General features: G+C 37.2%; 1 protein-coding gene across 1 annotated transcript in view; it reads right to left on the bottom strand.

The window, feature by feature from the left end:
• The window catches only part of LOC131687596 (ral guanine nucleotide dissociation stimulator-like 1), a 72,993-nt gene that overhangs the window by 52,559 nt on the left and 367 nt on the right, over window positions 1-20,067 (bottom strand). The gene's annotated exons all lie outside the window — the stretch shown is intronic.

Genomic DNA, 20,067 nt, shown 5'->3' with positions numbered 1-20,067 from the left:
GCGCGCAGCTTACGACAGATTCCCAACACCGAATCTAATTGAGTATCAGAAGGAAATCATATGGTTGAAGAATAATAAAAAAACCAAATGAAATTAAATCTAAAGTTGATAGAAGATTAAATAACGAACTGCAATGACTTACAATTGAAAATAGTGAAAATTGTTGCAAACTTAACGCTCGTTTTCATATTTGCATAGCAACAAAAAAGGGACAAATATTTGATCATGGGCAGGAAAGCAGGCCACCTCTTTAAAATTGTAGCAAAGACCATGAAGAAAGTTAGATCAGCGAGAAGATAACCCCTTTTTTATGTTTCTTGAAACGGTGGAACCTCTCAAATTTCCAAAACCTGGAGCCGTTTGCTTCGGCTTTGTCTCAGAGTTTCCTGTAGCTGTTATATTCGGCCGTTAATAACAAATGTTTTTAACAAATAAATCGCGTTCGACTACAGTTTTTAGGAGCAGTAACAGATATCTCACGATGGGGATCGTCAGAGTCATACTCTTCCCAAGCCAAGAGAGCACAACGATTTGTCGTGGTGAGACATGGCTTTCTCCAGTATTTCCGTAAAAAATTTTGAATTCTCTGATTCTCTGCGTACTTGCCACTCGCGATTGTATTACTAAAATGGCCTATTTGCCTTTATTTAGTGCAAAACATGACGCGCGGTACAAACCTTGTGAAGAACAAATCCAACACAGCAATACTGCTACTGTGCGATTTCCATTCAAAATCTTCACTCACTGGAGAAAACGGTCCTTGAAACAACCAACCGCTTCGTCACACGCAATCGAAACGGTAACGACACCGTCGATCTCAATTATGTAAACCGACATTTAGATGAAGTCAGTCCATCATAATATCTCCTTAAAAAATGCTCCGGCCCTCGGCATCAAGCACATAACCTCGAAAAACAAATCTGCAGTGAAGTTATTTTTTACATGTCTTCAAACTTTAGTGATCTGTTGGTACTCAATATTGATAGTTTCGATTTTCCGTGTCACTTTCCAAGGATTTTCTAAAAAATAGTTTTCGTGCTTTTTTTCGTGCTCTTTTATAAAAGTCTTCATATTTAGATATATTGATTTACTTTATAAACTAAGTGCAGATAAATCATAAAGTAAGTCACGATAAGTGTGCAATTTTCAATTACAAACTCAATTATTGTTCAAAAGTCGAACAAAAAAGGAAAGTCTCAGTGGTGTTCAGGGCACACCACTGAGACTCCTCCAAGGGCATCAGAAGATCACGTTGTGGCTCTGGGACTATACTATCCATTGTTCACACAGCAGAATATACGAGGCTGTGGTGAGTTGGGCACGTCCTCAAAGTCGCGGACGACAAACGGGTAAAATGGTTCCTGAAAATAATCAGTCTGGCACAAGTAGTCACAACGAGCAAGGTAGGTCGACCACGATGGAGGGAACCTGAGGAGTCCTCGTGCTCTGCGAAGCTGGGGACAAACGGAAATTAACGGAGTGAGCTAGAGACGACATATTGATATAGCAAAGTATTGGTACGGTAGGTAACAAGAGAGTTAAAGGGGTTAGTGCAAAGATTTCGCCGTTATCAAAAACCAATTGCAATTGTAAGTGTTGGAAATTCCCAAAAGTTTGGAAACGTTATTGAAATTAAATAAAACGCCGTACAGCGTGTGGGATATATTTGCCACAATTAGACAGTGTTAATATAAACATAAGAAAAAAATTAACATCAAATTTACTCTCAATTGCAGCAGTAAGAATCCAATTTTTCTGGTTACTTATTTGTGAGACATAAACTGCACTTTCACCTTTATTCTTCCTTTTGGTAACTATCAAAAATAGTTAAGCTAATAATAAAGAATTTTTTAAAAACAATTTTCGCTTGGATTTGCTAAGATCGTTAAGTTTGAGGTTCAGGTTCAGATATATATTGTTGTGTTCCGTCAGATCCGTCGTACTTCTGATCATCAACACTCTTCGTTTATCGCGATTAATGAACAATGATAATCACTAATAGATAATTATGTTGAGCAGCATTTGCCGCCCCCAAATTTTGCCGCTCGGGGCGGCTGCCCCCTTCGCCCCCCCCCCCCCTTAGCGCCGCCACTGCCCGTAGCTGAACTGTTTAAACGAACGGAACTCAAATCTTTCCCCCCGCGCCTCCGAGCTAGGATCCACAGTTCACCTAAATGGATCGCAAACATTTCGCCGAATGCGACGTGGTTTCCTTATTCCACCAATTTCATCCAATCAGCGTTTTCTATTTCTCACAGCAATGACGTCATCGACTTGTGATAAACTGTTTGCTTGTTTGTTTATAGTCCGCCTCTGATACTGGCAGGGTGAGCACAAATCGTGGGAATTCATCATGCAAGATTAATATGTTTTCGTCTTTCGGACAAACAATCGTTTGACTTTGCTGCTTCGTATTTAAAGATTTACAATGAATTTGTTTGATGAAAATCGTTTGATTGGGTGTTAGCAGCAATAGGGTGGTTTTCTTTCGGACCGAAACGAATGGTGTTCAAATCGATCTGACGTCAATCGTTGTTGCTTTCGCATGATTAATTCGAACCGAGGAATACGATGGACGCCTCTTGGTAATGAATGAAACAATTGATCAAGCGATAAATGGTGGCGTTTCATAAACAGCCAATTTGTAAGATGATTCGGCAGCCAATAGTGAATGATCGTGGCAATTAGATGAGTTATAACTTTTCACAGTGGGACTTTGAATTATTTAAAAAAATAGTAGTCGAAAAATCAATTATTTCGTTTTATTATTCTGGTCGAGACGAGCACCACCAACACACAAAGTGCATTGTAGTATTGTAGCAAAAAATCCAAGCAGCAAATAAAACAAATGATCATCATTCCTACATCCGCTACGAGAATTATGTGGATCCCAATGTGTGTGTCATGAGTAGTACTAACCACTCGAAAATAACCGAGAGGGTAATTACCCACTCGAAACTTTGGAAGAAACCAAAACCTTGGACACGTATGTGTCTTGTGCACAAAATGCATGCGCCTGAAATCTTCGATGTGCAACAATTTCGCCAATTTCTGTGCTGAACAATTGAAACTTCTTAAGGGGAGGGGGGGAGGGGCGGTGGTAAGGGTTTCACCGTAAAAAAATCAGCTTATTTGTCAATTTTTTTAGAAAGATGGATGAAGCGAATTGATCGAAACTTTTGTAAATTATACTACACCATTTCAATAAAATTCTGTAATTTTTTCATGCCAAAATATCTACAAGCGACTTGGTGATGAAGCTTTTTGTGGAACGTCTCTGGAAAACACGATTTGCGGTGTTAACTGCCATTCAAAAATTACTTGGCCGATTTATTTCAAACTTAACATACACATTCTATGTAAAAAATGTCTAACCCCTACGTTGAGTTTTTTAGATAATTTTTCAATTAAAGGGATTTTACATTTCTTACAAAACAAATGTATAGGACTCGCTCAAACTTTGAAAAGTTTTTCCGAGGCCCGGAGGGCCGAGTCTCATATACCAATCGACTCAACTCGACAAATTGGGACAATGTTTGTATGTGGGTGTGTGTGTGTGGGTATGTCTGTGGACTAATGTCATGTAATTATCTCAGCAACCGCTGAACCGATCTTAACAAAATTAGTTTCAAAAGAAAGGCCCAACGTTTGGCCATTTGGCACTACTATTTTTGTTTTTCGATATGTTGTTTACTTTCTGAGATATGAATGATTTAGTCAAAACACAAAGGGTTTAAAGCAAATAACTTTTGAACGAAGCAATGCAATCGTGTTATGTGTACGAAATGAGAAAGCTTGTAAATATCCGTTCACGAACTGCGGAGATATTAAACATTTTGTATTTTTAATCTTCGCTTACTAATTTTCAATAACTAAAAATGAAATCATTTCATACAGAGTATTGCTTTACTGGTGTTTTAGGGGCAAAACTAAACCGATTTTGAATATCCGGGTATGAAAACACATCTGCGTGATTCAAGGAATTGGATTCCGAAAATTAACTATTTCTCAAAAATTAATACGCAAGTTCATTTCAAATAATGTGTAAATTCACTTCAAAGTGAAAATTTGTCCGGAGTTGATTTACCCGTTGGATTGGACAATGCGTTCAGTCGTGAGCAGAGCCTAAAATTCTCATACCTATTCAATGAACGAGAGAATTCATCTTCGTCCTTTCCCTGCCTCTTTCGTCGCTAAATGCATGAAAAAATAAAACAATAAAGGCGATGTCCCCTCCTTTCTCGATTCTACGAAAACGAGTAGCAGCAGCAGCGACTTTCGTTTTCCTATGACAATCCGAAGTAACAAGTTCGTTTTGATGCATGCTCAGTAATTTGCGATTCTCATTCATTAAATGAAATTAATGCAATGTGCATCTAATAATGCAACTAGAACATAGTTAAAATGAGTTATATGCACACCGATCAGGCTTCCGTCTTACAATACCATCATTAGCTTGCAAATCTACAGAATCGAGCATCGACAAATAAATATCATTGCTAGTGTATTTTCGTTTCCCCAGCAGTAAGTTCAATATCGAAGTTACCAATATCATTCTGAATCTCAAAGCGAAAAAGAGCGTGCGGAGAGAATAATGAAAACGCTCTGCTACATGCTTGCTTTGTCCTAGCCCGTTGTCTCATTTTCAATTTCGCAAAGTGCTAGTGGTATGGAAAGAAGCTTCGTTCTTTCGTCAGTTTCGCCTGATTTTGGCAAATGAAAAAAACATTTTCCGACTCTGGTCGTGAGATAGACGTTGGATGGTATATGAATACACACATCACCAAGTAATTCTCTTAGTAGTGAGAAAATAGATTTCTAATATAATTCATATTCATATTATACTCGTAACATCACCATGAGCATCTGTATTTTAGAATAACAAAATTCTAGTGAAAATTTATCTTCCTTTGAAAGATTTATGTTATACTAATTATGGCGTAAAAATTATCAGTTGAAATATTGATAATAAAGATGTAAGGAATCAAAATTTCGCCTTATATATAAAAAATAATGTTACAGCACTAACCATCATTTGCCATTCCTCACTTGTAATTTCAAGAATGTTTGTGTCTAAAAGCGGTCCAGGGATACTTTCAATGGCCACTAGATTTTCGATGAATTTAAATACTTATTCTGGTAGTTCGAACCGCTTCTTTGTCATGGTATTTTTTTGTAAAGGACTCATTAACCCATATCTCCCGAACGAGAATTCCGAATGAAACGAAAATTCTCAAGTGATAAGGATGGATGGAAAGAGACTTCATTGTAATCGACTGAATGTACGGCTTTTATGCCATCGACAATAATATAATTGCCCACATAGCCTAGACACTCGACACTCTTTTCTAGATACTTCAATGCAAATGAATATTATTCACAGATGACCTTATCTCAGTTTACTATTTCCAATTAGGTGTCAAAATACTGGCCCTGAAAATTCTATTCTGTACAAAAATCATTTTTTCAGAAATCTGTGACCAAAAAGATATCTTTTAATTCCAAAAATCAAAATTCCTGATGACTAATTAAGGCCCATAAATAAAGTAAAAACAACGCCGTCAAGAAAAGAAGAACGAAAACATGCTCTTTGCAATCGGATTTTCACAAACATTTCAGAATATTATGAAATTCGTGAAATTCGTTTTATTCATTTACTTCATTTAAATAAATTTCTTTAAATTTTATTCTATATGCTCATTTTTCCAGTGGATGGATTTCATGGATTATATTCGTTTTGTTTATGTTTTTCATTTAAAATATTTGACTAATTTTAAATATAAAATCATTTCATTTTAATGATTTTTTTCATACAGCATTCTTTTTATTCATTTTATTTATTTGACCTAATTTTATCTATTGTATTCATTTCATTCTTTGTATGCAATCCGATCAGTTTTTTATCTCATGCATCTTATTCGAATCATTCATTTAACTTATTTTATTCACTTTTTGCGTATTATGCAATTTTATCATATTTTCCGGTTCACACATTTTATTCATTTTAATAATCTGACTAATGTAACTCTATCATTCATTTTATTCATTTCATCTAGAACATTAATTAGACGCAATATAATTTTTCTATTAATTTTTCTATTAATTCTATTCTAATGTATAGACAGAAAGTATTTTTATTCATTTTATCACTTTCTTCATTTAATTATTTTGTTCATTCTATTCATTTTATAGATTTTATTAAACCTGTGTTTACCCTGTTACAACGTTTTCAAACAGCTATAACTTTGGGGTTAGACAAGATTTCCTCACAAAAAAGTAAAACTAATAATTGTGACTATCACCGTTTATTTGAGCGCTACTAGTTACAAGAAATATCCGTAGAACTGAATTTATTGCAATTGTTCTGATTGGATTCCACTGGAGCAATGCTGCCAGAAACATTTTCAGTTGTCTGTGAAAAATTATATTTTTATATATCTTCGTTGTCTTCAAATATTTTTGGAAACTGATAAATCTTATCAATTTGGACCGCTTTCGGCTACCTTTCCTGCCCAATGGAACTATTGAAAATGTTGCAGGAGATGTATATTAAGGATTGGTATGTAAAACTTCAGCATCTTCTAACACTGCTAGAGAAGCATCTATCTTGATCAAAACAGGCTTTTTGTGTTTCTTTACTGTAACACTTTTAAGAAAAACGGTTTTGGAATCTTATATGTGCTAGAAACATATTAGGCATGAAAAGGTTAATTTTATCCATATTATTTATTTTATTTACTTTAATCAATTAATTAACTTGTTAGTTTTTCCCAGTTCATATGTTTTGTTCGGTTTCTTCATTCTATCGATTCGGTTTAGTCAGTTCTCTTTGTTATTGTATGACAGTTTGTTATCTTGAAACAATTTAATTGACTCTCTTGATTTCGTAACCTTTTTAATATTGTCTAATTTCCATTTGAGCTAATTTGATTTATTTATTTTATTAATTTGAATCATGTTAATCATTATATCCATTTTATGAATAACTTTTTTTTTAATTCTCTTTAAAATTAAATTTTTGCTGCATAATTATTTTTTTTTGTTTTATTATTTTTCTTTAGCTTATTCAGTTTATTCGAAGTGTTATTCGTGTAGGACTCGAAACTGTGCTTATCTTTCATCTAGTGCTTGCCAACTTCGGGTGTGATCGGCAAACTAATGAATAATACAACAGTGATATGCGTAAGAAATGTCTCATCTCACTGATAGGTGGATTAAATCGGTTTTTACTAATAAAATGGCGCAATCGCTGTTTTTCAATAAAAATTTAATAAAAAATAAAATGGCGGAATTGCTGTTTTTCAACAAAAATTTCGCCGTGTTGCGAGTAAAAAGCCCCCTTAATTGAAAAATTATCCCAAAAACTCAACGTAGGAATTAGGCATTTTTTACATAAAATGTGTATGCAAAGTTTGAAATAAATCGGTCAAGTAATTTTTGAATGGCAGTTAACACCGCAAATCGTGTTTTTCCAGAGACGTTCCACAAAAAGCGTCGTCACCGAGTCGCTAGTTGATATTTTTGCATTAAGAAATTACAGAATATTGTTGAAATGATGTAGTATAATCTACAAAAGTTTCGATAAATTCGCTTCACCCATCTTTCTAAAAAAATTGACAAAAAAACTGATTTTTTTACACTGGAGCTTCCCGGTGACTTGACCTTTTGTCTTCTACACGCAGGAGTCAGGATATTATCGAAAATTTGTAGGCGCATTAGAAGATGTTCCCTCAATGGGATTATCAGACACTCTTCATTAGTGAACAAGGGAGCGTAGAAACTAGTCGTGGCCGGTGACGTAACCCTCTTTTCGGAGCGATAATGCATTAGTTTTTCCCTGCATAATTTGTTCGCGAAATATGTCGGAAGATCATGCGGATTCTCAACACAGTAAGAAGACTTTTCGTGATTCTTTCCGTATTTTCCACGCCGTCAGGACCGGCAGAACATTTTTTTCCGGAGTGGATAATAAGATTCGAAGTGACTGACGAAAGTTTAGGCATGGCGTGAGTAAGTGAAAATGAAAATTCCCTGCCAGCAGATATTGACCATTTGGAAACACCCTTTGTTAACGGGCTATATGATTGACGGCTCAGCGAAAAAGTGTTTGTTGATTACTGATACTACAAATGTTCCACAGCTAAGTAACAATTACTTAGATAAAACCTTCTTTTCGTGGGTACTGAAGCCCGAAAGATAGTATTAACTAATTGGAAGGTATCTTCGACGACCGACATCCTTTCAGGATTAGTGGAGGTCGTTTTGAATATTTCTCCCATAGCGAAAATAAAACCGATCTCTAAAGTCTCCTTTTCAATACAAATTATATCCATCAAATATGGATGGTCCTGGATGGTCTACATCCGGACCAAAAATAAGCCATTTAACATCATCGATATATCACGCGATCTAACTAAAAAACACTCAGTCGTGTACGAAGAAGTATTTCGTATACGTTCCCGCCCGGCAAGTAGAGATTAATGGTGTTGTCTCCGAGCAGGGCCTTAATTACGAAATGTGGGGTTGGCTCGTTCCAGAGCCCCTTTGCTTCAGCCAGTAAAAAACCTGTTATGCAAACAAGTGCGTCCAGCAAACATCGAGGAGTATAAGAAAACAATTTATTTTCCTTGAGACTCATTTTGAACCTTTTGCCGGAGCTGTTCTTCCAAACTTTGTTCTTTTTTTTTTTTTCAAACAATGAGGTCATAGAGTTACTCATTGTAGAAACAAGGCATGGAAAATGCGGAGAGAATCATGAAAAGTTTGTGGAGAGACTCCGCATGAACTATCGACATATCCCACATATAAATTATACGGGGAAAAACTGAAGCGTTCTTTTAAGAAATACTTCGAAAAGAAATTCTAAAAAAGGGATACGGCACCGACCACGACTAATTTCTATGCTCCCCTGTTCACGTGATTCTGATATTTTTTTCTTCTTCTAAGTTTCCTCGTAAAGGCCTGAAAGTGTCCCTTGATCGGTCCTGGGTAAGTGGACCATGATCTCGGATATTCCTCTTGGGACATTAAAAATTCCAAGTCTCTATATTTCAGTCCTATTATTTTCCTAGGTTTTACAGAATGCATTTATATTGTGTAAAACCTGGTTAACATCCGACGTAGATCTTCTGGTATTTTAATATTATTCGCCAGGGCCACGAAAACACTATGGAGGAGCGTTTTTGTGTATCAAAATGTGCTATTATTCTAATCGGATTAGAAATACTATCAAGGAGCTGAAAATAACAAAGCTGCGGGGTAGGACCAGCTCCCGGCTGAACTTCTTAAGCGGCAAGTCAAGTTCTACACCATATTATGTCGAAAATATGGGAGGAAGAAGAAATACCTGCTAGCTGGCTAGACGGCCTTATTTGCCCTCTCTTTATGAAAGGGCACAGACTGGAGTGCGATAATTACCGAGGAATAACCCTTCTTAATTCGGCCTACAAAATCTTATCCAATATTCCGTTCAACAGATTGAGATCGCTTGAGGAGTGCTTCGTCGGCGAATATCAAGCCGGCTTTCATGAGGGTCGATGAACGATGGATCAAATGTTTACGCTGAGACAAATCCTTGATAAATTCCGGGAGTACAACTTCCAGACGCATTATCTGTTCATAGATTTCAAGACAGCGTACGATTCAGTGAAACGAAATGAACTATAGCAAATGCGGGTGAAATTTCAACATGCTTCGAATGGATTGAAGCAGGACGATACTCTGTCATGATTAATACCGGAAAACGAAGTCGCTGGTAAACAACGTGGGTACCGTAGTCGTAGTGGTGCTAGATGGGGAAATATTTGAAATTGTAAATGAATTTGTGTACCATGAAACTCGCATTCGTCGTGACTTCCTTCGGATGATATCTCGGGTCATGTCCAATCGATATAGGTTAAATGCACATCTCCAACGTATTTGGGTTGTGGAGGGCGGTCTCTGCGCTTGTGGTGACGGTTATCGCGACATTTAACATGTTTTCTGGCCGTGCGCCTGGTGTTCCGTTAAAAAAATCCCCTCGGCCTCGTTTCAGTCCGCAATGTGCTGGCTATTCTTGACCTCCCCTATATGTCCGCTATGGTCTTTGCTGCTCTTATGTTGGAATCAATCCCTCTTGTACGTGTTTTTTGCCTTCTTTATAAAAAGCCTAATCGCGTTTTTCCTTATTTCAACTTTTAATCAAATAGTAGTTCTTGTTAAAAAATACAAATTGTACATCTAGTATTTAAAAGTTTTTCTAACTGCATCCTTTAGTCTAAAAAAAATTGCATTAATTTTTTTTGTATATCGATCGGAATTCCTTGTTTTAAAAAGTAGATGTGTCAAAATATATTCCCCTTAGTTTTAATATAAAAAATATTTTCAAATTACAAACAAATCCTAAGTATTATCCCATATTTTCAAGAAATTTTAATTGTAAAGCAATACAACGTGGGTTATCTCAGGTTTTGGTTTGTTCCAAACTTCAGAGTGGGTAATTCCTCCCTCGGTTATTTTCGAGTGGGTAATACTACCCATACTACCCACGTGTTCCGCCGGCCCTGCACGCCGTGCCGTGTTTCTACAATGGATATGTAGTTAATGCCTCGCGACACAAATAGGCGGACAGGTAGATGAGCCCAGTTCAAAAGAACAAAGTTTGGAAGAGCTGATCCGGCGAAAATCCCAGAATGAGGCTGATGGAAAATAACTTGTTTTCTAATACTCCTCGATTTTTAGCTGAACGCTATTGCTTGCAATCCAGAATTTTCACAAACTGAAGCAAAGGGCTCTTGAAGGAGCCAACCCCTCATATCAGCAGATCTTCGCAATTAAGACCCCTGTCGGACTCCACACTATCAATCTCTACTGCCCTAGCGGGTACATAGACAAGATCCTTCTTCGTAAAAAAACTCACAACGTGCAATCAGATTTACCTGTACAAGGTCGCTCACACATAACATACGTTCATCTGGTCGGACCGTGATGATATCGATCACGATCGAGTATTGTTTAGTCAGATCATTCGAGATGTCGATGACATTAAATGGCTCATCGTTAACCCGGAATTAGACCACCCATATTGTATAAGATTGATATAATTTGTATCGAAAGGGAGACTTATCGGCATTACGGTACACTTTAAAATATTATCAAAAATGTTGAAAAAAGTATGATCTACAAGAATATACCTAACCAAAACTTTTTACCGCCATTTGAAATTAGTGATAATGATACGCAGTATTCTGCCCTATGACATAAAATAACTGAGAACTGGCATACAAGTAAAGTTTTCAATGTGTTGTTTTGAATTGCCACCAACAAGTAGCAACTTACCACTAGCCGGCGCACAGTGGCGGACCTTCTAACAAAAGTCGGACAACTTCGAACGCAATGCGCAAATCCGAGAAGCAACCAATCCCCCCAAAATTTACTTAGTTCTTTGGGACCATAAAAGGAACTCAAAAAGTGCTGTGCTGTTGAGCCACACCAATGTAATCCTAGCCTTCAAACTCCTTCAATTAACATCATTCCGATACTGTACTGACAGTAGAATAACTTGCTGACCTAGTGTTAGTTTAAACTGCTTTATATTCATTACCTTTTTCCTAAAAAAATAACACCTGCGGTTTATAAAAAACATTCAATGAATCCGTTAAAACTCTAAAAAGTGCCAACTCTTCAGCACACTTTTCCCTCACTTCCGGTTGCTCAACTTGACTGCCCTCACAAAATATTTAATCAAAGCTGCCCGTTACGCTATTCCACGCTTCAAGCAACTTTTAATACCTTTTTCTATTGTCTTTCCCTCCACCACCGGGCACCAACATTTTCCAATGACACGCAGCCTTAGTGTACTACCTCCTATGTAGTTTGCATGATTATGAAATTTCTACGCTCGTTGGAGACAAGTTACGGACCGACAGTTTCTCTGAATGTAAAGCAACATACATAGGCAGGCGGTACTCCGCCATTGACAATTATGCAGGGGAGCTCATAAAACTCTTCTACCCGTGATAAAATATCCGCCCGGTTGAAGAGAGATCTGAACTGATGACGGGACCACCGCCCGATTCTGACACGCTTTGACATTTTAACCAGAACAGGTTTTGATAAACTTGATAATTCCGGTATGTGGATGCGCGTACGGGACCCGGTTCCCGGTTGAGTCGAAATCCAGTTTTCCGTACGTATAGCATCTTCGACGACCGCAGGGGAAAGCATATTGTTTGGATTTTAATGCCGATAGATACCGGTTGGGTGGAGATCATCGCTAAATTTGGCACGTCTTCAAACTGTTTCGCGCGCTGCGACGACGGCAACGTCCCACGGCTGGTGGGCCGGGCACGTGGCAGGGTAGGCGAAGTGATTAAGTTTGGGTAAAGCATCAGTTGCAACCGACCGGTAGCGGGAACTGTGCTGTCAGTGGGGAAGAAAAACGATGTTTTCTAATTGCCAGAAAATGCATCGTCGTTTCTTGCAGCAGAGATTGGATGAAGGCAGCATGGTATAATTCATGACGACGGAATGCCTGGGAAATACATTGCATTGGTGGAGAATGATCGGATAAGAGAAATGCGATCCGCCGGACAATCGGTTCGAAAGTTTATTTAAGATCACATTGCAAAAACACGATCATTCGCATTTTACACGAAACCATTTAGGTTAAAAACGAGCAAAAGATTATTCGGTAGAAAGTTTCATAAGTAATAAGGCAATTTCTGAAATTTTCCTTGGCACATTAAAGAGAAGAATAGTGAACCTGTGAAATGAAATTTATAGAACTGAGTGAGAAGCACAAAAATATTCTTACAAATAACCTTGTAACAAGATGGCTGATGTGCAGCATTTTCCGGCCGGCACAACTTTTGGAAGAAGTCCACAGCGATTTTAGTACGCTTGGGATTTACCTAAGAGACGTTTCGGCATAAATCTTAACATTAAATATTTTCGTCGCCTTCTATTTCTTGATACGTCATGTTTGAGACCCTAGCAAAATAAACAAATAATTGTTTTTGACGATTTTTTGTGTGTTTAATTCCATCTTGCAAAAAAAAAATTAAAAAAAACCTTTTAGAAAATATTTTTGTCCAGCTGCTAGCGACTAGTAATGGATTCTAGCAACAGTTTTTAATTCAATTGAATAGAGGTGCGTAGCGACTGTTGAAAATATACGGATGTGGTATGGTTTTTTAATCGATAAAGCGATTGCGTCAATTACTGTGTGATCTTCGCCCACGTTTCGATCCCACTGTTGGATCATCATCAGGGCCTGAGAGAAATATTATTTATTTCGGTAACTAAGAGATCATAACATATTTACACAATAACCAAAGGCTATAAGCAGTTCTTCAACCTTTTCGAACAAAAAAAACTCAAGAATCGAGTGGAGCTTTTACGACCTTTGTCCGAACGCTGTCGAACAATATAACTGATGCAGATCAGTTGATACTCACCAAAATAAAAATCAAAGTTGTCAAAATAATGCTCAATTCTACCCAATGTGCTTTCTCAAAGACATTAAACCTCCAAGATACCCAGAGCGATAGAGATTTTGTTCGCCGAAAGTAGCATTATGCCACACTGTGTGCAGACGTTGAGATTTTTCTGTTATTATAAAAGGCCAAGCAACCGATTCAGAGACATGACCGAATAGTTTAAATTAAGAGGGGAAGGGGTTTGAAATTTTAACGCGAGGGTGAAAATATCGTTTTTTTCTAATTTGCATGGTACTAATCTAGGGAACCATAGAAACAAGCCCTCAAAAGGGATTAATAAATTTCATACAGGGTGTTTGGTTCATGAAAAAAATCGTTCTACTCATACCATCAAATCTCAACCGTTACCGTTTTTGTGTAAAAAACTTATTTGTCTAAAAATACTTGCAACTCAAACAGCATTCTTTGTATTTTAAATCTTTTGGTTCCCTTCTAAAGGTGAGAAAATTTCCTATTGGATGGTGTTCTCATATTTTTCAGTTAATTAGTTTTAATTACCTTTTAGTTGTAAAGTAGTTAAAAGTTAGTGTTCTTGAGGAGGTTTTCGTTAATTTTCTCAAAATAATGAAGTATGATTATAGCAATATCTGTTATCCAAAGTTGGGTTTCGGGACGATTCATAATTTGTTCTTGAACATCATATTCCTATTTCTTCTCATTTCTTTGTAATTTCCTTACTAAACGTGTCCTGTAATCGACTTGCAAGTGCTTAAAAGACTAATCTAAAGAATATGCTTTATATCGTTATTTCCAAGGTTTCATTGGAAAGCTGAGAAAATTTTCTATCAATGTAAGTACAAATATCTTTTAGTTAAGTGTACTGAATGGCTTTTTACTAGTAAAATAACTCAAAATTTGAGTTTTTTTGGAGAGTTTTGTAACTATTCTAATTATTAATCAACAAAATGTATCGTTACGTTACATTTGGCAGGGCCGGCGGATCCCTTGGGTAGTACTGCCCACTCGAAAATAACCGAGAGGGGAAATACCCACTCCAAAGTTTGGAACAAACTAAAACCTGAAATTAACCGCATGTTTGTCTTGCGGACAAAATGCATGCGTCTGAAATTCTCGATGCATAATAATTTCATTTTTTTTTTTTTTGAGATACAAATTTCTTTTGGCTTACAATTTAAATTTCTTGAAGATAAGGATTTGTTTAAAATTTCAACTTATTTTTTAGTAATACCAAGGGGAATATATTTTGACACATCTACATCTCAAAATTCAAAATTCAGATCGACAAGAGAAAAATATTAGTGCATTTTTATTCAGGTTAAAAGAAATGGTTAGAAAAATTTTCAGTGACTAGATATATAGTTTGTTATTTTTTAGCATGTACTATTATTTTAAACAAGAAGAAACACTATTAGACTTATTGTATGGAAGACAAAAGATATACACAAGAGGAATTGATTTGAACTTCAGAGGAGCATAGACCGTATCAGGGAAAGTGAAGAGAGGGTGGACAACAATGTTACGGAAAAGAAGAAATTAAACTTGCATCTTTTTGGCAAACGGAAGAATACTACAGGACATCATGAACTGGATCGCCGAGTGCCCTCCTTGGATCTGCTGGGCAAATCTTTTGGGACCAGATTTCCAGGTAACTGTTAGCATATCAGCCATATGAGAAGAGATAACTAAATTGATATCTATTGTATTTAAAAATCTGAATATGAGAGACGTATAAGGAGATCAAGGCTAGCTAGCACATTTAGAACTGAAACGAGGCCGAAGAGATTCGTTTAATGGAAGTTTGGCGCTAGGGCACTAGGCGCACGACCAGACAACATGTTTAATGTTGCGATAATCGTCACCATAAGCGCAGAGACCGCTCTCCACTACACCGAAGATGCTCATCCAACGTATAATGACTAGACATGACCTGAGATATCATCCAAATGAAGTCGCGAACCTTATCCATCCCTTTGAACCAAGGCTAGTTTGTGCCTTCGGGATTCCCAAACTTCCATTGTTCCAACAAATATGTCAATTTTCGAGCGTTCTCTGACAAGAAATACTGAAGAATGATTTCAGATAAAGAACTAAGGAACTCCCATGTTTTCCCCTGAAAATGCATGCTCGATCGAATGGAGAGCCTCCTTGGAACTGTAACGATGTGGATATGGTTGTTGAAGGGTAGATATAAACCATCAGTTTTGTGGGGAGCACAGCCTCTTTTATGATTACCCTTACCACTACTGTCATAATGATTAGCATAGAAGCGATACATAGCTGTAATCATCTAACGAACGCTACAGTGATATGCGCACTACAATGCTTAGCGCGAGAATTTTTGCTGTCAGATAAATTTGTGTGTTCAAAGAGCAATCATTACATTTAAATAAAGTATTATCATTTCATCGCGAAACATCAATTGTTTGAGTGTAGATCTATATGGAATGCTGTTGTCGCCAAAAAGGGATTCTTGGTTCCGTGTATTCCGATCAACGATTGAATGGAATACACAACGTAGGACCTAGGCACCAGATGAAACATTATTTCTCTTGATAATCCGTCGACGATGACAATAACCTTGTTTTCAACATTCTTTAAGTTTTTCATTTGCGTTTCAAACGTTGCGTATATTCGGAAAAAAAAATCAGGCGATCCTACATTTAAAAAGTCCCTATACGACCTTTTCGCGTACAATTCTGAGTGGGAGACCGTCCACTGCTGTTCGCGCCAGATCTCGTTTCGTCGACTACAAAGATAAATCCAACGCACTTAGCCGCGGTGGTGAAGTAGTCATGATCATATTGAAATTGTCGGGAAAATCAAGCAGTAAGATAGATCGGTTATCAACGTAAATACAACCCTCAGTGGTCGGAAACGCCGAAAACGTGAACTTCACTAGAGGCGAAACCATCGAATTTATTCACAGGATGCCTCTGGAGGAATTGTTCGTATGAATATTCCCCATAATCTGATAACAATTGAAATTAGGCATGGCTTACTATGATCGAACTAAAAAAATTAACCTTTTAATTGACGAGATAGAAAGATGATGTCTTCGACAAAGTTTTTGGAATGCTCATAGTTAACAATTTAGTTTAAGAACTTGAGCTTGTAGGAGTAAAGGTTATCCATTTATATGGCGTTTTCTATGGCAACTCCCTTAAATCTAGTTTTTTTAATATAACTTTTTCATTGTGATTTTTCGTGCAAACTATGTTCTAGACAAATCTGTAGCTAACAAAACTACATAATATTGTCGAAGACTGTTTGTAAAAATACTCATTTGTTTCAAAGTAATTGGAGATTTTTACATTTTTTTACACCAACTTCAACTACATATAAGAAAGAAAGGTGCAAACCAAAATTTACGAACAGGCACTTTTTTAACTCTCTAAACTATGCACAATAAAGCTAAGAACAACCCTATGAATAGGGTAAGCTTACTTTATCATGCTTTTTGACATTTTCCATACAAAAATCAGCCAAAAAAATTTTTTAGGGTTTAGCATACCGTGGGAGTTGAAGTATTCTTGAATCAGCTGAGGTGCGATCTATATGGGAGCAATGTATGCCTTTGACTCGGACTTGACAACCGACAACTTCAATATCTTATAGATATATGGATATGATAGGATTAACTCGGTTCTGGCGTATAATGTTAAAATTGTGGAAGATCTAAATCGGAAGTTAACCAATTACTTCGTGTTAAACCTAAAAAATCCATGGGAATGAAATATAGGAACACATGGAGTTTTTGATGTCTCATGAGGAAATTCCTATTAGTTTCTAAGATTTCCGAGACGAGGAGCCACTTACTTCGGTTTAGTAATAGCACCCATCAAAGGACACTCTCAGGCCTTTACGATGTAGCTTAGGAGAGGGAATGAATTTCTTTTTTCGAAATTTTATAGGCACATTAGAACCTGTTTCCTCAATAGAATTGTCAGACTCTCGCTCTTTAGTGGACAAGGGAGCGTAGAAATTAGTCGTAGTTTCTAGGTTTCTACACTGGGTAGCTGTATGGTCCAATTGTTCTCAATGACGGCATGCCCTGAGGCACAAAAAGGCGAACATGAAGACGAGCCCGGTTCAAAAGAACAAAGTTTGGAAGAACGCCATTGCTCGCAACTCGGAATTTTCACTGACTGAAGCAAAGGGTTCTGGAAGGAGCCAACCCCATATTTCGCAATTAAGACCCCTGTCGGAGACTACACCATCAATCTCTACTTCCCAGGCGGGTACGTAGGCCAGATACTTCTTCGTGCACGGCCGAGTGTTGTTTAGTTAGTTTACGCGATATACCGATGATGTTAAATGGGTTATATTAGGTCCAGAAGTAGACCTCCAGGGGCTTGTTGCATTAGATGAATATAATTTATATGGAAAAGAAGATTTATCAGCATTATTTTGCTATCAGATAAATACTCAAATCGACCTCCATTGAGCTAGAGGGGCTGTCTGTTGTCGGAGATACCTTCTCATTAGTAAACACTATGATGTGGGCTTCAGTACCCGCGCAAAGAAGGTTTTATCGGAGGAAAAAGAAAATTAAGGCAACGAAATTTAAAAGAATAGAGTAACTGGTACTTAACTGTGGAACATTTGTAGTGCTAGTCAACTAGTCAACAAACACATTTTCGGTGAGCCGTCAGTCGCACAGCCCGTTAACAAAGGGTATTTCCAAATAGCCACCAGGTATTATCTGGGAATTTTCACTTTCACTTACATACACCATGTCCGAACTGTCGTCACTACGAGTAGAAATATCTCCGAATCTTACTACCCACTCGGGGAAAAAGTGTTTCGCCGGCAAATATTAAAGTTGAATAACTCAATCACATGAAAGCAATAAAAGATAAGTGTATCATGTCAAAGAACGAATTATGCAGTTCTTCAAGACAAACAATCTGAATTATTATAATGGTGATGTTAACTTTTAAGATTTTCAAGAAATGAACGAAAAACCGATCAAAATTGTTAAATTTTTAAAAAATTACTTAGAAAAGGTTACTTAAACTCATTAGCTGAAACATGTGAGGGCATCACTCAATGGGAAATTTTCTTACCTTCCCAATGGACCGTAAAGATTTGAATTACAAAGTATACCTTTTGAGTTAGCGGTATTTTAAGGCAAATAAGATTTCAACGCAAAAAGCTCAATAACTCTGTAACGGTTAAGATTTGATGGTATGTGTAGAACGATTTTTTTCCAAATATGACAGTCAATCAGCCCTCGAGAGGTTCCTAAACATGTACCAAGCACCCTGTAGAATTGCAGATAAATTTCATATCGACAGATGACAACGCCCGAATCGTTCACTTTTGGCAAATCATATTTTGCTAATTAACTACTGCATAAAGAACGAAAACGTGGGAAAAATAAACTTTTTAAAAAACTGTCCACCCTTTTGTGAAAAAGCTAAATTCTAAAAAAATGAGCTATCATGATCTTGTTGCAGTATCAAGTAAAATGATTATTTAATTCTTGATTTCAGGTCATCAGAACAGACACAATCCTGCATACCGATTGACGCTTTAACAAAAAAAAATACAAAAAGTTTCACTCCAATATCTCTTTTAACATCCTCAGATTTTTTTTTAAATACTGTCAAAAAGCATACAAACTACCCTGGCAAGTACGAGATGTGAGGTTCAGTACAACAAATTGCTCGACGTATCCTGAATGTTGCGACGAGTAAAATTTTGACTAAAGCATACCCATAATTCGTATTTAATTGGCGGCAATGGGATGTGACAAATCGTTAATCCTTTCCACTATAATCAATCTCAACCATCCAAACCATCCCAGCATTCGCCATAGCAAAATTAACCCAAAACCGCAGGAAGCAAATACAGACACACAACACAATAATCAAATCATAATCCCAAAACACACTCATGATGGCGATAGATCCACCACAACGGCGATGCAAATTGCGACTTTGCGCTTTCCTCGGCTATTCACGTGCAATCGGCCACCAGCATGCTGATGCGGAGAGGGGCTTGTCTCTGACGGTCATCTAACGAACCTAACCATCTACTATTGAACTACTACTAACCAGTAGATAGTGGTAGGAAACACATTGACAAACAGGTACGATTGCCGCTTGCTGTTGTTGATCTCGCTCAGTCTTCAACCCTCTCATCAACGTCCACTTCCTATATGTATCTGAAAGGCATTTTCAATTGCTACTTGTCTATCTACTCATACCTCGACCTCTTCCTTATGTGCAGTTCCTTTTACGTTCAAAACAGAGCAATTGACTGGCATCTATTACATCCGCCCGTAATAGATACTTTGACTTACAAATTGATTCATAAAATCACTTCAAATTCGATCAAAATGAGACAGTCGCTTCCGAGTTCATCTGTAGCGATCACACCCAGGAGTGCAACAAACACGTTTTACATAACTATCCAGACGGTGCACGCTTTCCCTTCCCGAAGCAAATTCCTAACCTTCGCTTATTGCTGTTTTGTTGTTCGCCTCCACGGTGAACCTTTTTATGGTTTGTTTATGTTTGTTGGCTATTTTCGCCCGCATCAAGCATGCATGATTCATCGGGAAAATACCCCATTCCCCACCCCTCGCACAATGCTTATCACAATTGGCTTCACGCCACACTCG

Source organism: Topomyia yanbarensis, chromosome 3 (genome assembly GCF_030247195.1).
Source record: "Topomyia yanbarensis strain Yona2022 chromosome 3, ASM3024719v1, whole genome shotgun sequence".
NCBI classification, from domain to species: domain Eukaryota; kingdom Metazoa; phylum Arthropoda; class Insecta; order Diptera; family Culicidae; genus Topomyia; species Topomyia yanbarensis.
This window is presented reverse-complemented; position numbering and strand designations above follow the sequence as displayed.